The sequence below is a fragment of the Triturus cristatus genome, chromosome 1_1 (genome assembly GCF_964204655.1).
Source record: "Triturus cristatus chromosome 1_1, aTriCri1.1, whole genome shotgun sequence".
NCBI classification, from domain to species: Eukaryota; Metazoa; Chordata; class Amphibia; order Caudata; family Salamandridae; genus Triturus; species Triturus cristatus.
This window is the reverse complement of record NC_140579.1, coordinates 921,235,316-921,258,972: the sequence shown is the minus strand read 5'-3', so window position 1 is coordinate 921,258,972 and position 23,657 is coordinate 921,235,316. Positions and strand designations below refer to the sequence as shown.

The window sequence follows — 23,657 nt, the reverse complement described above, 5'->3', positions numbered from 1 at the left end:
TCACCCTTATTCTTATGTCAAGATAGAAGTGGGGGGGGGGGGGGACGACAGATGCCCCCACTGCGACGCATAGGTCTAATATATGTGCTGCATACTACAACTAATCTTCTGAGCCCTGCACAAATCCCCTCCCTTCCATACCTGTACAGGACAACCCTCTCCTACACATTTTTTTGTTGCAGTTCTCTATATAGCCTGAACGCGACTCGGAGGTGTGGGGGAGCTTTACAACAGCACCACTTTTATGTATGCAAAGGTTCATTTTGTTTCAGGCACGTGTAGATAAGGTGACTTGCCTCAGTCACAACTGTTAAACCGACGCCGGGACTTGGACCTGGTTTTCCGATTCCGAAAGCGTCACATTTGGCCCTTAAGCCACATCTCACCTCCACCCTTATCCTGTTGAGCTCTCTGTTTGCACACTACACTGCCCCTGCTTTCACCTGCACTCTTCACCCCGTCCCAGGGCACTTAATCGCCACCCTTCTCTCAACAGCACAATGGGTCCAGTGCAGCATCTCACCTGGACACTGCACGCCCTCGCCTGCCGCCCTCCAGTGCCAAGGTCCTCATCGGGGTGCCTGGGGTTGCTAGGGGAGATGGCAACCGAGCCTCTGACTACTCCCCCCTCCTCGCTCGGTTTTGCCACAACTTCTCTGCCCTGCCTCCACCCGCTCTTCCTTCCTTCTGATTGTTCATTGTTTTCTCGGCCATTGTTCATTGTTGTCTGCCTGACTGAGCTCATGGGGTGGCGACACCCTGGCTGGGATCAAAGCCGCTGCCTCAATGGCTGAGCTCGGTGTGAAGGGGTGGGCAGCGCACGCGGTGCAGGGTTACACGGCAAGGGAATTAAACCAGCTTCCCGGGAGAGGAGGTGGAGTGGGGGCGGGGGCACCGCTCCAGCTCAGGGAGAGCTGTGGTCAGCATATGTGCAAAGTTAACACGCACACGAACTTCTGCCTTTTTGCCTTCAGTTCACAGCACTGCGGTATTTGTAGTTCTCTTGTTCATATTATAGGAGCGTTCAAGTCCCAGAATGCAAAGTGTTGATGACTAAATAGCCACGCCTCTAGGTGTCAGGTAATACATTCGTATTGCATTGGTTATATAGTGGCTACATAAAACTGCATTAAATAAATAAATTGGTTCCCTGTGTTACTTCACATCTGAACAGTTCACCCCTTTGTGGACTCTTTAGAACCTGCCACTTCCACACCTTGACTATCCACGGCTCTCGCCCACCTCATTGGCCCTCCACTCCTCTCTGCTGATACTAGTCACTTTTTAGGTCTCGCCTACTAGACGTCCCATGTTGCAAGACATATTGTGGACTTACCGAGAACATGCAGGGGACTGGAGTTTGCCCATTGCTTACCATTCGTTGGCTTTCCTGCCACTCTCATTTGTCTTATTCGTGATCGAGCTTGTCAATCTTGTGTTTGTTCCTCCCATGGTCGCCTTTGCGCTTCTCCCCTGCCTGTTCCCTGTTGCTTTCTTTCCTGTTGCTTCTTCTCGACCACCCCCGTCCACGACCTCAGATCGGTAACTAAACAGAAGGTGCCCCCAGCATTTTGGAGGCATGCGCATGCGTGGTTCACACACCTACAAAATGACATGGGTGGCTGAGTCAAAGGCCCTTATTACGAGTATGTAGTGGCAGTCCACCGGTTGGACCACCACAGGACCGCTGCTGCCACCAGGGTTCCTCGATCCCTGGTGGTGGTGCAGTGGTATGAGCCCCCTAGTATGCTGGCGTGCCACTGGGGCACCGCCAAGCAAATTAGGAGTTTCCTCACTGGTGCACTTTTCATGGCTGTGCGACCACCATGAAAAGTGTGGCAATGAGGAGACAAAGGGAGCCATACAGGGGCACCCTTGTGCCTCTGTGCCATGGGGTGCATACTAGGGGGGCACATGTTGTGCCCCCCTGTGTGCATGCACCCCAGTTCCTTTAGGACATGAACGTGACTTTCCATGCCCTACTGGAACTACCTTTGATGTTCCCATTGCAGTGCCTTTTTAAAAGGGACCACCAAAGAACTGCCAGCCAGGGTAAAAATAAGTCGTACTCTGGCAGGCGGTTGTTCATGGCTTTGGCTGTATTGGATAGGGCGGCAGCATGGCGGCTCCGCTCTGAGACTGCCAAAGTCATAATAAGGCCCATAGGCTTCATTATTTAATTCTTTAACCATGCTGTACAGCATCAGGGATGTTGTGTACCATAGCTTAAATACATTGGCAAAAACATTTAGGGCCCAAAGGCGAGACCTATTGGCTTTGCCAATGCTTGTTCTCTTGCTTGCTCTTCACCAGCAAACTGCCCTCCTTGGATTGCATATTATGATGTATGAGGTTTGCATGTGCATTTCTTTGATCTATCTTTTCCTCGTCATTGCTCCTCCTAACTGATGTCTCTGTTTCTTTTCTTCTTCGCTTACCTATTTGTTCCAATTTCCATCCCTCTTTTGATGGTAACCAGTTCTATGCCTACCAGCCAAGGTTAACTATTACCCTTGTTGCTGCTGTAAAAATTGTTCATGTTTATTATTACCTGTCCCATTGTAAAGAGCTCTAACGCCCCTGAGCAACCTTTGCACTTTAGAAAACTGCATAAATGAAATACAAGATAGCATAATTTGTGCAAAGCTATAAGTTCTCTAGTAGATATCTGTCTTTTGAGGACTTCAACTAGCAGCATGATACTTCCACAGGCTACCCCCACAAGCAACGAGTAACTCCATGGTTGGCTGAAAAAGAGACCACCATAGAGCAACTCAATTAGGCCCGAGGACCACCACAAGGACACATGTTCCTTCACAAGCCAGCGGCGCCTCAATAGGTGAAGGAATCTCCACTGGGAACATCCACAAGGGTTGCTGTTGGATCACATGCCATGAGAACCTTCAGAAGTCAGGGGCACTTCTACAGGATAAAAAGAGTTTTACGGGGACTTCTCCTAGGCAAACCCACTTTCTATAAACCACCCACAACAATACCCCGTTCTCTTACCTGAAGCTAGAAGCGATTCAGGACCTCAACAGGAGATGCTGAATTACTATACAAACACTACAGTATAAATCAAAGACTACACATCCCAAACCCTTGGTAGGCCCCTAGTAAACCCACAGACAAGGAGATGACTGTAGAATTCAGGAAGGCGAGGAAGACCTGGTGACCAAAAAGAAGGCAGGGGAGGAGATTGTAGCAGGGAGAGGTGGCGGAAAGGGATGCAGTGTGTGCCCATTGGGCTAAAAGGTCTTCGGCCCCCACTCCCACCCGTGGGTCAAAGCCCACCCCTGCCCGTCGGTCATGGGCAGGGCTGTGTAGTGAGCCACCCGGCCACTGCAATACATTGTAGCGCAGTCAACTCCCTGGGCCGGGCGCGGACCAAGGAGTATATAATAAAAGGTGACGTCAGCGCACATGGCTGACGGCACTAACTGAGCAACTGAGTAGACGTTCTTTATTGGGCTCCACCGTTAGGAGTTAGGCCTCCCCTGCCCCACACCCTAAAAGTCGGTTGAAGCCCCGGCTGCATTTCCCAGGGATTGGCCAAAGGTCCCCCTTAGGCTAACAGAGTACCTTGGAGGTATTACATTGGCGAGGTGAGAGCGGACTCCGCGGGCTGCCGTGTGGTGTGCGCGGGGGTAGGATTCTCGCCTGTTGCTGGGCAGAAACTGCCTGTGCCTTCTTGGGAGGAGGCGTGGCGTGGCCAAGCGCAGCCGAAGTGGCACAGTTTTCTTACCCTGCGGCCTGGTGATCAGCGACTACTCCGGTGAGGTAGTGTGCTTTAGCTGGAAGAGAGGTGTTCCCAGCAGTGATGCCGGATTCTCCGGACAGAGTCATCGCCTCGGGGGCGGGAGCCTGGCCTGGTCGCATGCCTGCGAAGGCCCTCCCAGAATTCAGCCAGTAGGCAGACCCGGCGAAGGCGGCTCTGCGCTGGCGGAAGTGGTTGGGGCAGCTCGAAAACTTTGTTGCCAAGCGGGAGACGGATAATTCAGGAAAGGTCACTGCTGCTGCGGATGGGTGGCGAGGAATTGTATGACCTGTTCCATGATTTGCCTGACACTGGTGACGACTATGAGAAGGCGGTCAGGGCCCTGAACCGCCATTTTGATGCGCAGGTCAACCCGGATTTCGAACATTTCAAGCTGTGGCAAGCGAAACAATGTGACGACGAGTCTATAGACATGTTCTACGCAGGGCTGACGAAATTGGCCAGCACCTGTGTGGGTATTGACCGGCAGTTCGAGACCACAGCCCAGTTGTGGGGTGCAAGTCCGTGGAGCTCCGCAAGTTGATCCTGTGGCAGCAGGGGATCACTTTGGATGATATCTTGGTGTTGGGACTGTCGCATGAGTTGACTGACATGAGGGCCGGTGAGATGGAAGTAGCGCTGGCACAGGGGTCTGGAGGGACCCAGCCGCTGTTCCCGAGGCCCGTCAAGGAAGAGGGTCGAGGCATTTAAGAAGGGGTATGGCCGAGAGATTGGAGTTGGCATCAAACGGGAGGAGAGGCGCCAGAAGCGTGAATGCCAAAACTGTGGCATGGGAGCGCATGCACCGAGTGTGTCCTGCACAAGGAGACAGTGCCTCAAATGTAACAAGTTTGGACATTTCGCCATGGTGTGTCAGAGTGGGGCGCCGCTGGGCGGTGGTAGGCCTCAGGGAAGGGGACTCCCGAAGGGTGCAAAGGCGGTGACGGAGGAGGATGATCTGAGTGACAGGTGTCAGCAGCTGGCGGTCAAGGAGGACAATGTGTTTGTCATTTCCCACATCCGGGGGTTAACACTGCCAAGAGATCGCCCCCTACGTGCCAGGTGTGGATGGGGGGGGGGGGGGGGGGGGGGGGGGGGGGGTCGTGTGTTCGGGCCCTGATCGACACAGGAGCGTCAGTAAACATCCTGGACGCCGATCAATATAAAGAGGCTCAACCCGAGGCCTCGGCTGATGCAGACAGTCAGAATCCTCACGTACGGAGGGAGCACTCCGATTCCGTTGCAGGGAGTTATTGATGCGGAGGTCAAGTACAAGGACAGGATCACCCACACTCGATTCTATGTCACGTGTGATCGGGCTGGATCGCTGATAAGTTGCTACACAGCCGAGGATCTGGGGTTGGTGATGTTTGCAAGACATCCACCAGTCGCAGGCGGACCGGATTCTTGCTGAGTTCCCCAAGCTTTTCCGGGGGCTAGGTTGCCTGAAGGGAGTGGAAGTTCGGCTACATGTGGATGAGACTGTTCAACCGGTGGCGCTTCGCCATCAAAGGGTGCCGTTCTATCTCCGACCACTGGTGGAAGCAGAGTTGGACCACCTGGAACGGGAAGGGGTGATCAAAAGGGTTTCAGGTCCCACACCGTGGGTGTCGCCATTGGTTATAGCACCCAAGCCCAAGCAGCCGGGGGCCATTAGGCTGTGCGTAGACATGAGACTGCCCAACAAGGCCATCCGCAGGGAAAGGCACATCACCATGACCATTGACGAAATTGTCACGGACCTCAATGGGGCACAGTGGTTTTCAAAAGTGGACTTGAATTCTGGGTACCATCAATTGATGCTAGCAGATAAGAAACTATACATTACCACGTTCTCTACACACGTGGGGTTGCGACGGTTCAAGAGACTGAGTTTTGGAGTATCATTGGCGGCGGAAGTGTTTTAAAAAGCAGTACGACAGGCGCTATCAGGCCTCGTGGGTGTTCTCAACGTCAGCGATGACATCCTGTTCTACTCGAAATGGCTTGAGGAACACCATGTGAGGTTGATGGCAGCTCTGCGGAGACTAGGGGAACAAGGATTAACCCTGCATCGCAACAAGTGTGATTTCTACGCTACGGAGGTAGAGTTTTTTGGCTATCGGTTCTAGGCCAGAGGATTGCAGGTGGACCCGGCTAAAGTGGAGGAAATCAGGACAGCAACAATTCCCCAAACGGCCTCCGAAGTGCGGAGTTTCCTGGGAAAGGCCAACTACTGTGGCCGATTCATTCCTCGTCTGGCCACCATCTCGGAACCTCTACGGCGGCTCACAAAAAAGGATGTACTGTAGCAGTGGTCCGATAAGGAAGCACAAGCGTTCGCCGACGTCAAGAAGGCTCTACTAAAAAGGTGCAACGGTGGCATATTTTCGACCGGGAACGGCCACCAAACTTATAGTGGATGAGAGTCTGGTAGGATTGGGGGCCGTACTGCTACAGAGGACAGATCACGATGAGTGGGTGACGATAGCCTACGCCAGCCGGGCCCTCACGGCGGTGGAGACCCGTTATGCTCAGATCGAAAGAGAAGCTTTGGCCACAAGGTGGGCGTGTCAACATTTCCACATATACCTGTGTGGGCATGAATTCACCTTGGTGACTGATCACAAGCCGCTGGTGCCTCTCTTCGCGGGCACGGCCAGGAATGGGCCTCCACGAATTTAGAGGTGGGCTGTCCGGAGCCAGCAATACCGTTTTGAAGTGGTTTACCGCCCTGGGGCGCACAAACCAGCTGAACATTTGTCACAGCACCTTCTAGCGCCGAGTTGTGTCCAGGGGCAGGAGGTGGATGAAGGTGCCGAGATATTCGTAAGGAAGTTGGTGGAGGAGGCACGCCCTCAAGCCATGCTCTTAGAGGACATCTGGGAAGTGTCGCTGCAGGATGAGTGTCTGCAGGAGATCGCCCGCACATTAAGTGACCATCAGTGGAAGTGGTTCTTAAGGGGAAATAACAGCAGAACGTCCGACAAGGAGTATTGGGAAGGTCTCTGGAGGTGCCGAGGGGAGCAGAGTGCGTCAGGGGACGGTATCCTCCTACGGGGCTCACGATTAATAATACCGGCAGCGCTGCGGGGCCGGACCGCTGACCTGGCGCATCAGGGACACCAAGGGATAGAGAAAACCAAGGCCCGCCTGAGAGCGATGGTATGGTCCTCGGGCATGGATCGGCTTGTGGAGGAGAAAGTACGGAAGTGCCATGCCTGCCAGGTGACGGGAGCTGACCCTCCGGAAGTGCCGATCATAACAGAAGGGCCGAGCCTATCGCCATGGTTGCAAGTAACTTTGGATTTCGGAAGTTTTACAGGTGGGCGGCAAATGGCCATGTTTGTTGACAGTCATTCGAAGTTTCCGGTGGTGGAAGTGGTCACGTCGACGGCTTTTGAATACATACAGCTAGTACTGGAGAAAACTTTTGCATTACTGGGGATGCCGGCATTACTGGGGATGCCGGAGGAACTCCGAACAGACAATGGGCCACCGTTCCAGGGACAGGAGTACAGTGAGTTCCTCGATAGGCATGGCATATGACATCGGAAGATAACACCACAATGGCCCCAGGCGAATGGAGATGTGGAGCGGTTTATGAGGACATTAAATAAAGCTTTGAGGATTGGGGTGGCTCAAGGGACCAACCTGAAGTCCTGTTTGCACCAATTTCTAAGTGCCTATCGTCAGACACCGTACTGCACAACTAAATGCACGCCCAATGACCTCCTGATGAAAAGAGCCGTGAGAAATGGTATACCGAGCAGTGAAGCGTGGACTCCTGCGGTTCTGGACATGGAGTGGTCCCAGGCTCGCCGACGAGGCAACAATGAGCGAGCCAGCAGGAAAAGAGGGGCTCAATGGGCCAACATCCAAGTAGGCGAATATGGGGTGGGAAAAGGCAGACACCCCGCTTCTAAGTTCTGCACGCCGTTTGAACATGAGCTCTGGAAGGTAGTGAAAGTACAAGGAACTCTCATTGTGGCTGAGAAAGGAGATCAGCGGATTACCCGGAACATGTCCTGGTTCAAAAAGGCTTATGGTCCAAGTGAAGCAGTGTCAGAGTCCGAGAGAGAGCTATGGGACGAAGGAGATGCTGAAGTGCCGATGGAAGGTAGCCCGTTGACTGATGCTACTCCCGAAGGACAGGGAGGTGTGGCCGAGTAAAGTACCTCCGACCATGGCCATGACCGTCATCACCAGGAAGCTGAAAGCAGTGAGGACCGGAGCAGGCACACTCCCTATGGGTTGCGCCGCAATCTGGAGCAGAGTTCCAGGTTAAGAGACTTTCTATGCTAAGGGCGGCCGGATGAAACAGTGGACACTCGGACTGCCGTGAAGCTGCTTTGGGAGGCTGTTTATGTAAGTGACTTTAAGGACCTTGCATGTTGTTTGCTTGATTCACATTTATAGGTTGGATGGGATGTAGTGAGCCACCCGGCCACTGCAATACATTGTAGTGCAGTCAACTCCCTGGGCCGGGCGCGGACCAGGGAGTATATAATAAAAGGTGACGTCAGCGCACGTGGCTGACGGCACGAACTGAGCAACCGAGTAGACGTCCTTTATTGGGCTCCGCCGTCAGGAGTTAGGCTTCCCCTGCCCCACACCCTAGAAGTCGGTTGAAGCCCCGGCCGCATGTCCCAGGGATTGACCAAAGGTCCCCCTTAGGCTAACCGAGTACATTGGAGGTATTACAGGCTGGATCTTCGAGGGCACTGGTCTCAGGGAAAGCAAGAAGCCGGCATCGGAAAAGACATTTCATTTTCTTTGAAAAGACAGGTTCAGTGTCTCCTGCAGCTATGAAATGTTCTCTCAGGAGAGGGTGGGATTTACTGGTTGTGGGGAAAGAAAAAAGTCCCTGTACCCCGTTAATTTTTAAAAACTAGTAGGACTATTGTTTACTTGATGTAATGTACAGGTTTAAAAATGTGTTTGTCACATTAATATGTTTCATGTTTGTAAATCACACATGTCTATGTCTTTCCAATATTGTATACAAAAAATTTCTTTGTTTGAATCACTTTTTCGTATAATTTACATGCACAAAAAATAAGGCAAGAAGGTCATCTTCTAGCTTGTCCCGTGAAGGGTGTCTATGTTTTTAATAAAAAAAAGTGTAAAAAACGTAACATATTTAACTATAACCCAGGGATAATTAAAAAATCCTACTGCAGTAAAAAGAAAGTTTGGCTTTATGGTGTCAGAGGTAACTTGCTTTTGTGTATATGCTCTAAATCTGCGGCACACATACATTTCAATGACTCACTTGCAATGCATATTGGCTGCGCAGTTGCTGGGCCTTTCTGCTGTTCAAGCTGATCCATTTTTGCAGTCAGTTGGTGCCTGCTTCACCTTCTACAACTCTATGCCAATTTCAATCCATTTCAATCCAGCAAGTGCCGTCCTATGGGCTAATACACCTGCTGCTGTGACACAGTCCAGGTACCTTGCCTTTTTAAATTTCTGCATGAAGAGTGGATTTTAAAGCTCAAGATTGGTGTCCATAGACAAAACTTGAAATTTAACACATTTACGAGTTGCCTTTAGCTTTTCTGCCCATGCCCACTTTTTTCTTACCATGCGCTGCAATGCATTTTGACTACTATTGCATCATACTATTGTTAAGGGGGGTGTTAATTACACAGGAAAAACAGCAAATGCAGAATGCACATAGTACAAACAAACATACAATTCCCGCGGTGCAATAGGTGAGGGAAAAACCCCTCAAAATTAGGACCGGGGGGTCCATCAGGTAAATAATGTCAAGTCCTATGCACACGCTTCCGTGTTAAATGAAAGTTAATCAAAAGTAGGTGTGCAGAGGAAGGCGAGTAATGTCTCTTATGTTCTTTACTTTGTCTTTATTCAAGAAAATTATAACACAACGTCCAGCCAACACGTGTTTCATCATTAGGGATTTGCCTGATTAATGCAAAAGATTGTACCTCTGCACTCTCCAAATTTAAATTACCATTTGTTTATGGCTGTAGGCCTAAAGGATACATAGAAAACTAAATGTGACCACTCACAAGAAACACTAGTCAAGAAGCATGAATTCAAAAGAGATCAGGTTTATTAAATAACCTTAGATAAGCTGTGTTCCACTAGAAACCTACAGTCATGTCTAGGACACCAATATCTAAAACAGTAATACAAATAAGGCTAATACAGTCCTGTTGATTATTGTTACACAGCAGAAGTATGGAGGTCCTGTTCTTAAAGCCTCCTGGTTAGTGGTAGATGATGGCAGCCGACACGTGTTTCGTTACTTTCTGTAACTTTCTCAAGGCTGCAATTGATGTAAAGGAAAAAAAAAAAAAAATCACATTCAGTAAAAGCCAAAAACAGGATGTCAATTTTTTTTTTTTAATGGTGTGTTGTGTATAAGGAAAAGGTGACCCCAGAAGAAAAGACATTCACCAACTCTCAAAAAGAAATTTCAAACATGAAACACTTATCCAATACAACAAATTCATCTATAAAATTATGAGCAGTAAAGAGCCAGGCAGTCCAATGTGAAGCAGAGCAGTGTAGGAAAAAAAAGGCCAGACAGTCCAATGTGAAACAGCCATGCAAAAAAATATGGTGGAAGATACCATGATGGCCCAAATAAAGAGAACCAAAAGATTCTCCGAGTTCTTTTACACATGAAAATGTCTACCTTAAGCTAAGAGAGCAATACTCCAAGTTTAGGAAATCCGTCCACGATGAGCGGACTATAAACCTTTAGGGGGGAAAAAAAAAAAAAAAAATCAGGAGACCTTCAACACACAAAGAAAAAAATTGATAAACGGAGTTACATAACCTATATTTATTCTACGTATGCCTGGACAAAAAAAAAACTGTTTTGGCCATTATAGGCACCTTTTGATAAAAAGGTACCGGAATCCAAATGCTCCTTGTTCGCAGTAACCATCTGTCAGTAAGGGTCCTTGATAAGGTAAATCCAACCTCCAATCTTTAGTCAGGTAAAGAGATTTGTTTTATGGAATTATTAATTATGCTCCACCTATAAGTAGAGAGAGATAGGAATGTGATGTCAGATGTTACAAAAAGCAAAAATGAACGAACTGGATAGTAACTCTGACGAGATAATGCAGAAACGTCTCTAGTTGTCCTTGAAAATAGCGTATAGCAAACATCATATAGTCCAGACCAATAAACTATACAGAGTTTATAGGTAAACTTACATCTAATGTGTTCAATCTGAGGTCTCACTTAGAAAGTTTTGGAAGCCAATATAGAACTCTGTATCAGTAACAAATACTCTCACCTATATAGAGAGAAGGCAAAGGATAAATATACATATTGTTTGACTAACAATACCAAAATATATTTGACCAAGAGACTCAATTCTAAAAATCCAATCGATACATTGATTAAAAGATCCCCATCCGTGAATTCCTATATATGTATTTTCAATAGCCAGAGAGTAACTTTAATACGGAAAGAATATCTGCCCTAGAAGTACTTACTTTTCGAAAAGGGCATTTAATAAACAACCTAGTCAATGATAGTGGGCTGTAAATTGCCCCTGTGAAAAAAAATAAGACAAAATAGTAGGCTGCAACTAGTCTTAAAAACAAACAGTATGCTTATTACGCATATGCGATAACTAGATCTGGACACTGCAAAGACTTACTTGATATTAAGTCAGAAATTCATTTTATAAAGAGAAGTATGTCTCTGTAAAAAAAAAAAAAAAAAAGGGAAAGAATTATAACCTGACAATGTTAGGTCTATGTTGTAGACGTAAAAAATTCTGACACGCATAAGTATATAACGCAAGGTAAGTATAATGTCTCACAAACAAAACTACAAAGACACCGCCATATGAACTAGTAAAAGCAAGAAAAATCCCTTATGTTTAATACGAGGGTGACTACAGGGCATGCTAGAGGGCAGCAGGAGCAGTGCTAAGGGCCAGTTGTCCTATGGATGATGCAGTAGTAATGTCAAGTCCTATGCACACGCTTCCATGTTAAATGAAAGTTCATCAAAAGTAGGTGTGTAGAGGAAGGCGAGTAATGTCTCTTATGTTCTTTACTTTGTCTTTATTCAAGAAAATTATAACAACGTCCAGCCAACACGTGTTTCGTCGTTAGGGATTTGCCCTCGATTTCTTCAGGGCTGGAAACAACAACAACAAGCATTGGCATAGCAAATAGGTCTCGCTTTTGGGACCTTATAAGTGTTTAGTTATGCAACTGTTGCATGGTTAAACACTTATAAGGTCCCAAAGGCGAGACCTATTGGCTATGCCAGAGCTATTTTCTCTTGCTCCTATGACATGCCTGCAGTTGCGCGCTGCACTCTCTGCTCGGTCAGTGAGGTGTAAAAATATAACGGCAGGAATATAATACAAATATTTAAATGCGTTTTTTTTTTTTTATGTATTTCCAATGGGCTTTAATCATTTCCCATTCTCCTCCGTTTCCCAGGCTTCTTTATTTGATTGCCAGGTTTGGCTTGTACGTCCCACCAACCCCCTGTCCCTTCGCTGCTTGAGCCGTGCCATGGTTGCTTATTTTTATGTCCTTTGTCTGTGTACATATTTGGACACACCCCTGCAGATCTCTTCTTTTGCTTCTCTCTCTCCTTTCGACTAGAGCGTCTACGGCCTTCCTTCTTGCACTTCCGGTGCAACAGCCGTTCTATAAGCTTAGATAAGAGTGCAGGGGTCAGAGAGGGTGAGCACCGTAGACATTGGTCATTGTGTATGTTGGAGTGTACACAGCCAGCATGCAAGCTTGAGAATCAAACTCCAGAGCCTGCTGAAGCTGCTGCATAACCTTGGGCCACTTGCCAGTCACGTCAAATGGTATGATTTATATTTTATTGCTGAATCTGATAGCGTAGGGTGGGATGGGCATTTAACTGGCATAACAGTGGTGCAACATAAAAAATACAAACAATTTGTCCGCTGAAACCCTTATGAGCACAAAACCCACCGCTGGTGCAAATCAAACCAGGAGTTAAGAGTAAAAGTATAGTGTAAACAAGCATTGTCAGTGAGCACATGAAATCCATGTATCTGTTTAATTTTATTAGAAAGTCATTGATCTCGGATGTTAGGTGAGGCTTGCATGGAGAAAGTCTTAATCGCTTCCAAAAATTTAGGACTTCACGATATATGGGGCAAAGTATGCCCAGATATATACACTTTATGAGGATACTGCTAGACACTAAACAGTTATGTGGACCCATAGAGGCATGAGGCTGCAGGGCGAGTGCTTTATAAAGTCACAGAACTATGAGATGAATTGCAATAACATTATAATATATCCTCGAAGTGTTATACTAAATTGCCCTACTCATTCCATTGCTGCCAAGTGAGTCTGCACCATGTTGACATCCTTGGCCAGTCCTAGCCTTTCGTTCACAAGAACTTTGCATGCTGGAATTTGTATAACATTACATGCACGATTTTAATATTTGAACTACAAGTGTGAGAATGCAACAACTTGTTGGCTAAAAAATAGAGTGGCTGAACGTGTCACATTTGAAATTACACCACTTGGTAACTATGCAACAATACTTTCCAAACCAGCACAGCCAACAATTATCCTGATGTAAAACAGTATTTTTCTTCAACCTTCGCCCATACAAAATAGAAATCCCATCATTGTCAATCACTGCCATATTCATCTTTTGGCCCAGGGCTGCGGGTATCTCTCTAATGAAAAAACATGAGGAGCAGCTAAACGAGGAAATGTGATATGCGTGCTGCCCCAGACGACAGCTTCGACTTGTCCTTGGTGACGTGACACTGCTTCCTGTAATGGGAGCTCTCACGCCAGGCTGTGCTAACGGTTAATTAATGACACGTGAAGGCCGTTGGTAGGCGTAGCGGATCAGAGATTGGGGCGGTCATTATCGTAGCATCCTAAGCACAACTGAGGTGGGTGGCACTGGCCGCCATCAAGAACTAGAATGTTTATATCTCCCTTCTTTCATGCCTAAAGTTTGTTTTTGAACAGCGTCGCGTCATTTCTCACCAAATGTCCGCGTGGAAGGGAAGTCACCTGTTAAGTGCACTAAGGAGTACGGGGTAGAACGACCTCACTGCTCAGTTGTAATAAGTTATACAGGTGAGCAGTGACACCATTTTTATGTTACATGTCTTTTCTGACGTAATAGCGCTCATGTAACAACAATAATATGCTGAAGTTTAGAACAAAAAATATAACCTGCTTCCTTTTATTGCATTTTAATAAGCAAGGCTCGACCTTACCCTGTTATGTGTAAAGAAACGTGGCAGCAATTTAAAAAAGTGTCGAAAAGGACAAGCATGGCAAAAAAAAACAGTGTTTCCTGCTCCATGAATCACAATTTGAGGGCCTGCCAAACGTCACTGCATTGAGCAAAAGCTGGAAAATTGCTTTTTGGAGGAGTCATCCCCCACAGATGTTAAGGACATTCTGAAACATAAGTGAAAATGTGTTAAAATAAAAACATCCTGTCTCCCAAGGATAACAAGCAAGAGATAAAACAAGCGCCGGCCGTGCAGCAGCGAAAGTGATCGCGATCAAACATCAAAGCGGAAAATGAAAGTAATTGCGGAGAAGCATGGCGCGCGCGCCCGCGCACATGCACTGTGGGTCTAGGCTGGCCTGGTAGCACTTTTTGGAGCCCTCTCAATAAGTCTCGCAGAGCATCGCTTACGCGAAAGCTCAGGCGAGACCTAAAAACAGGGCTCATATCATGAGTGTTATACAATGACACGAGCAGTAATGGTGAGCACAAGCACCATGTAGTCAAGAGGTTAAACAGTATCACCTCGAAGTGTAAACAAAAAAATTGGGCAGTTTGGTGCAAAGGTTACATACGATCACGCTAAAGTGGGAACCCTCACAAAAAACACCATTTAAAGTTGAAAGTGACTGAAACATTTCACACAGTAAAGTAATGTCTATACTGAAACCTATTCTGAAGGAAAACTCAGTGTGGTGTATTCAGAAGTGAAGTGCAAAGTGTGGTCTATAGGTGAAGGCAAAACTTGCAACCCGCATAACAATGAGTTTTATGACTGTTCAGTACTGGTCTGTGGATCGTGCACAGTAAACTAACTCTAGGTTATGTCTGAGAACACACAACTGTCACGGAGTAAAAGCCTACCTGTAGTACCCAGGATAATGATTTCAAAACACCTAAGATTAAATACGAGGGTAGCATGGTAAGTATACAACTAAATTAATTCTTACAGAAAACGCCATCCAATGCATTCAAGTAATGAGCGTCAAGGTGTATCTCACCTTACTGCCGGTTATAATTCTGACCCGGCTGGTCAATAATCCTCCCAAAATCACAAATCAAATGTCAATCCACAAGTTAAATTTAAAGGAGTAACAGCTAACATTAGTAAAAAAATCGTAATTCCAACATAGGGGTAACATAGAAAATGACGTACCCCAAGGGTCCTTCACCCCTTACCTTAAAATATAAAGCCCAATGTGTGTATCTCTATTTGATGTATTACATGCCGATTTGTGTGGAGAGATATTAAAACGAAGGCCGATGTAAGCCACAAGAAATCTGTGAATGTAACAGAGCATATATATTACCACTAATCGATGTAAAATGCCTAAGGAGAACTAAGAAGCCATTCCTACCTGAAGCGAGTGCGCTATCAGCTTCATACACTGCCGGATACGCGTTCTGAACCGGAGGCAGTTAGACACGCGACCCGGAAGTAGTTATATACGCAAGTGGTCTGTAACAGCTAGAACGTAGCTCATCTCTCAAATGTGTCCAAATCTAAAGCTCCGTCCCAGGTAACGTGAACTAAATGCCGTGTTCGCTTATAGTGAAAGAGAGGTCAATAAAATTATATCCGTTAGCGATCAAAAATTTAAACCCAGCCCCATGCTAGTATCGAGGTCGTAGAATAAGCTATCTGGCAAGAGAAAAGTGGATAAAGCTCAAAGTGGTGTGTAATATAAAATGTAAACTGAGTGCAAGCCAAGATATAATACACGGTTGCAAGTAAAATTTACATAAGGAGTTGTAGCTCTCACATTGGGTACTTGAAATTCTATCGGGATCCATGTTGAAAATGTCTAATGGGATCTCGTCCAAAATTGTCAATATGTAAGCTCCAATTTTGGATACGTTCAAAAGTATAGGCATAAGACATATTAGACTATGAGTAAATCCAAGTCATTATTACAATTTCAAAATTAAGACAGAGTGTACTGACCGTATATAACACGCAAAATGTACTGATATGCAGGGACAAAAAGAACAGGTATATATACGTATAGTTGTATCTCAAGCCTGTGCATAGAACACAAATATATACAGAACACATCACCTCGATAATCATTACTCTAACTAGGAAAACAAGGTTAAACATTTGTAAAGGTCTAATATCATTTCTGATACATTTACTATTGTCCCAGTGCAATGTGGCTAAGGTATGGATTCACATAGGTTTGCTACAGATGCAACTAAAATAACCCATCCGGGATGGTATGGAGACATATTACCTTGATGTTGTATCCAATCATTCTTCAGTCACCCAGTAAGTATTGCATCTCATGTTCGCTGTTCAGATTATGCTCTACCGTTCTCAGACACATAATCCAAGTTGCCTCTGTGCGTCTTAGTCGCAAGGGGGGACCCAGGGGGCGCTGAGCGCGAGTCAGTCTCCCCCTGGGTGGTTTCGCACAATGGAGCGGTCACCCAGGTATGGGGTAGGGGTAATTAGGGAGGCGGGAGGCGCGAGAGGCGAGGTATTATTTAGAGGTGCTGTGGGGCGGGAAAGTCATTGTGTCCAGGGAGCGGGGAGGAAGGGTTTTGAATTTGCCCCACCCACCCTCCCCCTTTTTTCCTGTTTCTTTTAGGCGTTTTTTCCATTTCCTGCTATGTTTTGTTTTATATCGGTTTTGGCTACTGCCAGGCTTGGGTTTTTTCTTTTGCCACGATAAGACAGGTTTTTCGGTTAGATATTTTTTTCTGGTAGGCGGGTTTTTGATGGGGGGGTGGGCAGACTGGAGCGGGATTGCCCATCCTCCAACGGGGGAGGTGGTGGATGCAGTCAGGGGGACGGGAAATGAGAATGAGGGGGATTTATCAACAGGAGTCATTTAGTTGTTTTTGCTTGGGGTCTACCTTGGGGGTTAGGTTTTTATAGATGTCAAAGAAAATTTGGGGATTTGATTATCAGATAATGAAAAATGGTGTTTTGAGAAAATTATAATTTGGCACCTGTCTTAATAAAGTGGCCTTTTTTGCTAATAAAGAAGTGGTGGATCGTGAGTTATTGTGCGATTCTCTATTTCCACCTGGTGGAACCTTGTTTTCCTAGTTAGAGTAATGACTTGCCTTTACTCATAGTCTAATACATCTTATGCCTATACTTTTGAATGTATCCGAAATTGGAGCTTACATATTGACAGTTTTGGACGCGATCCCATTAGACATTTTGAACATGGATCCCGATAGAATTTCAAGTACCCAATGTGAGAGCTACAACTCCTTATGTTAATTTTTAGTTGCAACCGTGTATTATATCTTGGCTTGCACTCTGTTTACATTTTATATAGTACACCACTTTGAGCTTTATCCACTTTTCTCTTGCCAGATAGCTTATTCTTCGACCTCGATACTAGCACGGGGCTGATTTTCAATTTTTGATCGCTAACGGATATAACCTTATTGACCTCTCTTTCGCTATATGTGAACACGGCATTTAGTTCACGTTGCCTGGGACAGAGCTGTAGGTTTGGACACATTTGAGAGATGAGCTACATTCTAGCTGATACAGACCACTTGCGTATATAACTACTTCTGGGTCGCGTGTCTAATTGCCTCCGGTTCAGAATGCGTATCCGGCAGTGTATGAAGCTGATGGCGTACTCGCTTCAGGTAGGAATGGTTTACACTTAGTTCTCTTTAGGCATTTTTAGGTCTCGCCTGACCTAGCACTTGGGCTGGTCTTGCGAGACTTTAAGTAAGGGCTTCAAAAAATGCTACCGCCGGCCACAGCTTGCAGTGCATGTGCCTGGGCGCGCGCTTGAGCAGAGGTGCCATATGGCGTGATTACTGCTGCGCGCGCACCAGTCGCGCACATGCACTGGAAGCTGTGGCTGGCGGTAGCATTTTCCCCCCGCGATCACTTTCACTTCGCTTCCTTACTTTCTGTTTCAGAATGGAAGTGGAGCTGTAAGGCCAAGGAAAGAAAACTTTGTCAGGTAATTCCTTTGCTTTTTTTTTGCTCACTGTCAACCTAAAAATAGACAGAACAAAAAGAATACGTAAGATAAGAACTTTTGGAACACGCAGCGTGCCATATGTAAATTACGTAACACTCAGAGCTGCCGAGTTCGGAACTAAGGAAATAGGTTCGAGTCTCGGCATCGGCTCAACATTCTGCGATTCTAGGCAAATCGATCAATCTCTCCGTGCCTTAAAAACATGGATGTGTGCTTGTGAAATGGAACTGGTGCTCGTGTAAAGCGATCCAATACCTTCAAGTCCAGCAATCTGGATTCAAAGCCAATAACGTGAATCCCTGCCCTAAACTTTCGCTGCATTCTGGAGAGACCAGAAGTAATTTAATCTTGTCCCTTCCTTTCCATGTATTTCAAACTACTATAAAACATGCAAAGAAACCAATTGACCCTTTTGCATAGCAGAAAAGAGGTGGTGTGCCCCCACCTGTTTTAGTTTGCGCGCCAGTAGGCTTTCATGCCACAAAACTCTTCGCACACTGTGCCCAAGATCATGCATGCTGTATAGTTCCAATGGTGGGAAGTGGTAAACAAATTCCCACATACTTTGCACTTAATACATAACTGAAACTCCCTCTCTGTTTTCATTTACAGAGCTGTCTTACAAAAACGCTTTCTCTTCTGGCTTCAGGGACAAGTTGGTTACATGCAACGCAGGCTCTGCCTTTTGCTTTGTTTTTTCACACTCATCAACACAGCATAGAAGCAATTTCAAATCAGAGCTGACTGGAACAATCAGGGACCATAAGCCACAGGTGAGCAAATTTTGCTTGTCCTATCATTTGTATCTGCTCTGAATACCACATATTTAAGAACTGATTACTAAGGGCTGGATTAACAACCTTCCCATTTTAAAGTTGCACATTTACACACGTACACCTGCGCCTAGTTCGAAAACAGCTTTTATGGAATAGGTAATTAGATAAATAGCATATTATTCAGACCAACATTTTACATGGATAAAGGGCCCATATTTCGTAGCACAAACAATTGTCTGGAATTCACTTACAGTGCATAAGGAACAACGTTTTCTTTATGAAAAAGGAGAAGCCAATACAAACATACACAAAAAATAAAACAAATGATCACATGTTCACGCAAATAGCGCATATTATACTGGTCACAGCATCACTCAGCACCACCACAGCATCACTCAGTGCAACCGCAGCATCACTCAGGGCCACCACAGCATCACTCCGGGCCACCACAGCATCACTTAGGGCCACCACAGAATCACTCAGCACCACCACAGCATCATTCAGCACCACTACAGCATCACTCAGCGCCACCACAGCATCACTCAGCACCACCACAGCATCACTCAGCACCACCACAGCAACACTCAGCGACACCACAGCATCACTCAGCAACACCACAGCATCACTAAGAACCACCACAGCATCACTCAGCATCACCTCAGCATCACTTAGGGCCACCAGAGCATCAGTCAGCACCACCACAGCATCACTCAGCACCACCACAGCATCACTCAGGGCCACCACAGCATCACTCAGGGCCACCACAGCATCACTCAGGGCCACCACAGCATCACTCAGCACCACCACAGCATCACTCAGCACCACCACAGCATCACTCAGCACCACCACTGCATCACTCAGGACGACCACAGCATCACTCAGCACCACCACAGCATCACTCAGCACCACCACAGCATCACTCAGCACCACCACAGCATCACTCGGTGCAACAACAATATCACTCAGCACCACAACAATATCACTCAGCACCACAACAGCATCACTCTGTGCCACCACAGCATCACTCTGCGCCACCACAGCATCACTCTGCGCCACCAAAGCATCACTCAGCGCCACCACAACATCACTCAGCGCAACCACAGCATCACTCAGGGCAACCACAGCATCACTCAGGGCCACCACAGCATCACTCAGCACCACCACAGCATCACTCAGGGCCACCATAGCATCACTCAGGGCCACCACAGCATCACTCAGGGCCACCACAGCATCACTCAGCGCCACCACAGCATCACTCAGCAACACCACAGCATCACTAAGCACCACCAAAGCATCACTCACGGCCAACACAGCATCACTCAGCATCACCACAGCATCACTCAGGGCCACAACAATATCACTCAGCGCCACCCCAGAATCACTCGGCACCACCACAGCATCACTCAGCACCACCACAACATCACTCAACACCACATCAGTATCACTCAGCATCGCCTTTGCAATAGTACACCACCACATCATCATCACTCAGCAAGACCTAAGTATCATTCAGCATCACCTCAGCATCGTCTGAGCAACAGTCACCACCACTACCACCTCAACATCACTCAATACCACCTCAGCCTGCTCTCGGAATCTGCCATCTGTTGATTCTCCCCTAGCGTCTGGCTGCTGCTAGTGTTATAATACAGGTACTAGTTCACACCCTTCAACCTCCAATTGTTTATGCCCCCTCAAAAAAAACTTTACCAAACAACCATTGGAATAGGCAAAAACAAGTTGCCAGCATTGCAATAACATAAGAAAAATGAGGAAATGTTTTATTGTACATACATTTTTTAATATGGTCGTTCTGTTGGACATAATGCCTTCTTGGTCATATATAAGGTAACAAAAATGCTTTTGACACTTTTTTATTACAACTTTTCAGCATGCTGCACAGCACCACACTTCTCTACAGCACAGCTTAAACACATTGGCAAAGTCAATAGCTCTGCCTAAACACTTATAAGGCCCCAAAGGCGAGACCTATTGGCTATGCCAATGCTTGTTCTGGATGCTCCTGATCCCCTCATCGATTAGTGGTAATATGTATGCTCTGTTACATTCACAGATTTCTTGTGGCTTACATCGGCCTTCGTTTTAATATCTCTCCACACAAATCGGCATGTCATTTATCAATTAGAGATACACACATCGGACTTTACATTTTAAGGTAAGGGGTGAAGGACCCTTGGGGTACATCATTTTCTATGTTACCCCAAGAGTCGGAATTAAGATTTTTTACTAATGTTAGCTGTTACTCCTTTAGATGTACCTTGTGGAATGACATTTAATTTGTGATTTTGGAAGGATTATTGAACAGCCGGGTCGGAATTATAACCGGCAGTACGGTGAGATACATTTTGACGCTCATTACTTGAATGCATTGGATGGCATTTTCTGTAAAAATTATTTTGGTTGTATACTTTGTAATATTGGTTAATTGCATATCTTACTTACAGAACCCTTATACAGAATTATACTGAACGTTCTTTTGAGAATGTTTATCTCAGAATACTTGTAAGAGATTCTATGTTCGGCAGTTGAAGTCGGCTGTTGGTGGATGAGGTTGAATAAATCTTACCTGCTTCCACTTCTCTTTGTTTTCCTGCTTCTTCATTTCATGAGAACACCACATTTTCTTGGCGACGAGCTAGGGAGAAGGAGCAGTTTCATCTCAACACCTGGCGTTTTCACCATTCCACTGAAGAAATATCCTCCTCCAGCAGCTGATAGTAACTTGTTGAACGAGAAGATTCTTCTTCTCCAGCGGCTGTTAAAGTATTTGTCTCTCGGCGTGTTAATCAAGAAGAGACGCTTCCCGGAAATAACTGGTGAGGAGGCTAGAGCGTGGCATGAGCAGTGAAACGCATTTGCATTTCAACGCTTTATTTAAAAAAATAAAAAATAAGGCTGCATAGAATATTCTTCCTTGCGTTCCAGCCCTCGATCAAGTTGTTGACGCAATCGGAGAATCCTGCCTTTCTGCTTTGATTGGATGCGCGTTGTGCGTCGTCATGCACGCCATCCATTTTGATTGTGGGTGCCAACCTATCAGGTTCTCCAACGTCACTCAGGGCATCCATTTTAGTTTGTTGGGCACTCGTCATAGACATCACATTGATGTACGGCATATTGCGTTTCGAGTTCATTTGACTAAGAGCGTCTGTTGCATCTGGGAATATCAACGCACTACTTCAACACATTCAAAAAGTTCTTGCGTATGGTTTTCGTCGATTTACGCTACATTTATATAATTTTCTAAGGAGTCTTCATGGACAGCCAGTGTTTTGGTGACTAGCGCACCTTTGACAAGAGGAAACATCAGGTTACCTTGAATATGTTGCAGCGTTATTTCATTTGTGCATTATTAATTCCTTGCGCTCTTTATGTCTGGTACATTTTTCTCTTAAAGTGTTAACAACCTTATTTAGGTGGAAGTATCTCTACTTTATTGTATTTGCAACTTTATATTTGTTTTCTTTCAGTTTTTTTTTTTGTTATTTCAATTTTATTACTGCTCTTTAACAAGTGTGTATAGTGTAACTCCATTACAGAATGCAGAATGTGACACAACCTCCTTTCTTTTTGACCAGCCCAGGAGAACCGAATGTAAAATGGCAGAAATGGAAAAATATATTTATAAATTACACAAGAGTTTGTGGTACCAATTTAAGTGCTGAACGCAAACATTCGTTATTGTTACATTGTCTTGGGGGTGAAGGGCAGGAAGTATTGGAACATCTGCCTGAACTCAGCGCTGCAGAACAAAGAAAACTCAATGAGTATGAGATATGTATTTTACAGCTTGATCGTCATTATCTTCCACGGCTTAGCACAATAATGGAGAGATACCATTTTGGTCTTCGAGAACAGAAGAAAGATGAATCAGTTGAAGAGTTTGTATCTGCCCTTAGAAAACTAGCATCCTCTTGCAAATTTGGTCCTGCGGTAGAGGAGAGAATTAGAGACCAATTTGTTTTGAAGTGTGCTCATGACAACATTAGAAAATAACAATGGTTAAAAGATTAGCCTACTTTAGAAGAAGTGATAACAATTGCAAAGAACACATGATGAAATGTGTTGATGAACTAAGTGGAGAAAAAAGTAAATCTATCACTACTGATAGAAATGTAGAAGAGGTTGTATGCTAGGTGCAGCACTAAAACATGTTAGATAAAGATAAGAATGCCTCTCAGTCTGTTACAACCGGGATCTCTACATTTGATGGGAAACCAACTTGTTTTAGGTGTGGGTGATTAGGTCATCTTGCAAATGCTTCATATTGTCCTGCTTTACCTGTTGTGTGCAACACCTGTGGTCGGAAAGGTCATTTTTCTAAATGTTGTAAAAGCAAAGTGAAGAGAGGCGATTATTCTACAACTAAAAATCAACCACAGGTGAAAGTAGTTACTTTTCAGATTAATGGGCAAAGAGCAAAACATCCCTCTCACATGGTTGAAATTGATGGTACGTCACTTAATTTTAAGATTGATTCCTGTTCTTACTTGACTATGATAGGTGAAGATGTTTTCCGGCAACACTACTTCAACAAAGTTCAGCTTGTCAAAAGTGATCTTTCTCCTTTAGGTTATGGGGTATACCTATTAGGTTGTCAGGTTATTTTTTAGCTACTATTGAGCTGTGTGGACGTATGATTGCTGGAAAAGTGTATGTGGCCAAACGTGGTGATTCCCTTTTAGGGTGGCCCCATCAACGATTACTAGGTGTACGTCTTAATCTCAATGCTTCTCCACAAGTTCAGGTTCAAGAAGTGGATGATTCATCCTCCATGTTCGCTGATCAATTTGCTGATGTATTTAGTGACAGACTTGGTTGTCTTAAAGGGTACAAACATCGCATTACTTTGAGAGATGATGCTATCCCAGTGGTTGCGAAAGTTAGGAGGATTCCTTT

At 45.7% G+C, this 23,657-nt stretch overlaps 1 protein-coding gene across 3 annotated transcripts in view; it reads right to left on the bottom strand.

The window, feature by feature from the left end:
• The window catches only part of LOC146871292 (transcription factor SOX-13-like), a 588,655-nt gene extending 573,251 nt beyond the window's left edge, over window positions 1–15,404 (bottom strand). The window contains exon 1 of one of the 3 annotated variants that reach the window (XM_085650772.1): window positions 15,358–15,404. The gene's annotated coding sequence lies outside the window, so the exon portion shown is untranslated. The remainder of the gene's footprint in view (window positions 1–15,357) is intronic. The other 2 variants (XM_085650790.1, XM_085650765.1) reach the window with 2 other exon arrangements.
• Between the last annotated feature and the right edge of the window lie 8,253 nt (window positions 15,405–23,657).